We start from the raw sequence: 3,757 nt of genomic DNA on the forward strand, positions 1-3,757 counted from the left end.
AAATTATTATTTTAATATTTTTCATCAATAAAATGTATTAATAATAAATGTTTAGAAGAGATAAATAATATTTTATTAAATGTATTGGATATTTTAACAATATAGTTACCGGTAGAATTGTTAAAATAGAGTAGATATTGGAGTTGAATGTAATTTTTGTAAAGATTTCGACTCTTATGGGTTGTTTGACAATTGTTGAATGATTTGGTGCAAAATGATTAAGTGGTCAGAATGATTAAGATGCTCTCATGATATAGTGCAAAATGAAATATAATTGTTTGTTAATTGTGTACAATGAAATTAGGGCTCTTAATAGTTAAGGGAGATCTATGATACAAAATCATTCAGAGGGTTTTAGAACCATTAAGATGCAAACTTTTTTTTACCAAACAAGATTCGCATCTTAACGTTTCAGATGTTACCTCTTAATGGAACTATTAAGAGGCAAACAAACAATCCTTAATACTTTATTTTAGAAAATAAATTACTCTACACAACTTAATTTTTGTTAGAATTAGGTCGAACAATGCATTGAAAATGTTAAAAGTGATTTTGATGTTGATATGTGTAAAATAAAATTTAATATAACAATAGATAAGGGAGCATTTAGCATATCTTGTATATGTATGTATGTATATATATATATATATATATATATATATATATATTTGGGATCATGTGAAACTAAGGGTTTTTCGTGAAATCCGTAAGACCAATTCTCAGCCTTTGGATTAGATCTACAATTTGAACATTCATAATCACAAAATTGCCACGAGACTTCTCAATAATCACAAAATTGTTACCGTGCAACTTTAAACCATTAGATTATTAGTTTATAAAGTTGATTAATGAACATAAATTGGTTTTACGGGTCTCACGAAAAACCTTTGGTCTCCACATGAACCCAACCCTATATATATATATAACCATCGAAATTTGTCATGTATTCATATTCATCATGAATTGGACGTGAATTCATCGTAAATACAAACGTTAATGATAAAACCCTATCCATATTCATCATAAACATGGACACATGATGCGTCCTTAATGGTTGAAGTTTCTATCATGAAATGTTGACGTATTAATAGATGAAGATTACTAACGAACATTATGTTCAATAAATTTCTAGATGAAGTATCTGTGAATTAAATCTAGATCTATCTTATAACGATAGCATATATAAAATCACAAGAACCCTCTCGTGATTTTAAGAATCATTTAATCAAGATTTCAAAACAATAATTTTGTTTTTCTTTTAATTATAATTATGACATATAAAGAAATAAAAGAAACCCTAGATTTCAATTCTACTGAAATCAGTAGCATATCAATGAATTCCACTAAATATGAAGATAGAAAACCATAATTATTCCAAACTTCACTTCAATAGTCTCGTATCCATGCTGCCTCGACTTTAATTTAAACTCGATGTTTGTTAACCAAGCGGGACACCGCCAAACTCTTTCTTATCAAARCCCTTCCCCTTGTACAGCCTTACCAAGCTGTTTTCATTATGTGTTCCTTGAGGGAGGTTCATGCGTACAAATAGACAGACCAGGCTCATCCTTTTATGTTGAGGTCGCAAGTCTGTCTATGATTAAGAGTCTAGGTGGTGTTGAAGCTGGCTCATTCATGCTAGTCATCTTAGAGCTATGAGTCAGAACAATGTTCAGCAACTCGTCCATAGTAATCTTGAAACTTGCTTGTTTCGATTTCACTTCAGTTGAAGAAATAAGTATGATACAAAGCTCGAAGATGTTTATCGCATTTGATTTTCACATTAACAATTGTATAAGAAAATGTACCTGATTAAATTGGGTAATCGAGAAGGTAACCATCAAATAATTAAAGGGCTACTATAGAATTAGGTTGAAAGGGCTAGTGTAGAGTGAGCTTAGATAGGATATCGAAAAGTAAAATACTGAACCTTTATGTTCTGCCAAGCAGTTACCGACTCGTTGAAGCACACCACGTGTAAACGTGTTTACTTGAAATTTGTCACGGTTGATACACGTACATGTATGATATGTACATTCACACTTTTAAAATGTTTGAACTTTGTCGTGAGGCTTCCGTATTTTACTGATTTAGTCTTGACTCTTGTACATTAATGAAACTTTAAGGGGCTGTTCTAGCGGTGATCAACCTCTTTAACTTTGTGTACAGTGTTTCATGAGGTGTTAAGTGTAATTTTACCGGACGTTATCAATTACAGGGGTGTTCTCGATATGGTATGTTCCAAGTGAGACAGGGTGTTGTGCACTATGTCACCATCCACCAAATTAATAAACACAAAAATGTCAGGCTAACTTGTATGCTTGTTGAATCAAATCCGTTTAGCACATCGTGGTCTCTCTCACGAAAGCATAAAAGAAAAAAAAAAGTCATGGACTGATTATATTACCATTGACGGTGTCATGTCATCGATGTCCCAATGACGTTTCCATGATATTCCCATAGGTGGTTAGTAGCTCGGTATACCGTAGGAAATCAACTACAAAAAGTGTGTCACAACACGTGTGAGCATGACGAGTGTAATTAATCATGTAGTCCAAAAGGCGTTTGATGAAACAAAATTGTTGACCTCTTACCTTAGAAGTTTGATATTTTCGAACATGAAATTAAACGAAGGTGTTACAAATCAAAAAGGTTTAAATAATACGAATTTAGTGAACCATCGTTGTAATTTCCAGTGTGGAATGTTAAAACGATGATTCCAACACTAAACATATTTAAAAATCCAGACGTTTTTCATCGTTCAAGGAGGTTTTAGAAAACTATATATAAACAAAAGGAAAAGCTTAGATCAATGTCTTGTGATTGCAAAAAAAATCAATAATGACTAAAAGTACCAGGAGGTCTTAAGTTCAAATCCAAGGAGGAATAAAAATCCCCTTGTGGCCACGGAGGTTCAAATGCGGTGACTCCGGGCTATCTGCAAAGCAGATGGTCGCCCTGGGATTAGTCGGCTTGCATATAGCGAGTTGGATATCCAGGTTAAAAAAATTCAATAATGGACTTACTTGGAATTACAATAGATTTTATTCATATTTTAGAAAGTCGTTCTGCTATTCTCGTCTAAAACCAATTAGTCTAAAAAACCCTACTTTTTAGCCAACTTAGAACGGACATCAAACTAAGTTTTCTCGTCTCAAAAATATTCGCAGTATAAATCCCCATGTTTAAAAAAACAAACTGTATGCATTATTCCGATAAGTGAGCGATGTGATTATTATTGTTATCAATATTACGAAATTATGATAATCCTATACGACATATTTATTAATGTTAATGTTTTATAATTCTAGCATATTTAACGTTACAGACTGTGCAGAAAACAAAAGAACAACTCCGAGACTCAGGTGCGATTAGTCGGATGAAAACGAATCCATACAATTTAAGTGGAAGTAACGATACATTATACAATAACTCGAACAAATACGAATCAGAAGAAAACGAAGAATTCATACATTTGATTTCGTTTATTAACACTTGATCGTCATTTTCTTCACAATCAAATCCTTTTTAGAACATGTTCTTCATAACCCTAATTTTGTTTCTTCTCAACGCAACTATGATTCTAGGGTTTGATATCAGTAAAAGAATCGTTTAACCCGTTACATATTACTTAAAAACCATTATATCTTACTTAATAAGTAAATCAACTACAATCACAGAGTTAGAATAATAATAATAATAATAATAAATTAAACCCTTCGAAATACGGAGATAGAGATCAAATGTTACACTTGTT

The sequence above is a fragment of the Cynara cardunculus genome, assembly GCF_001531365.2.
Source record: "Cynara cardunculus var. scolymus isolate 2C chromosome LG 2, CcrdV1, whole genome shotgun sequence".
NCBI lineage: Eukaryota > Viridiplantae > Streptophyta > Magnoliopsida > Asterales > Asteraceae > Cynara > Cynara cardunculus.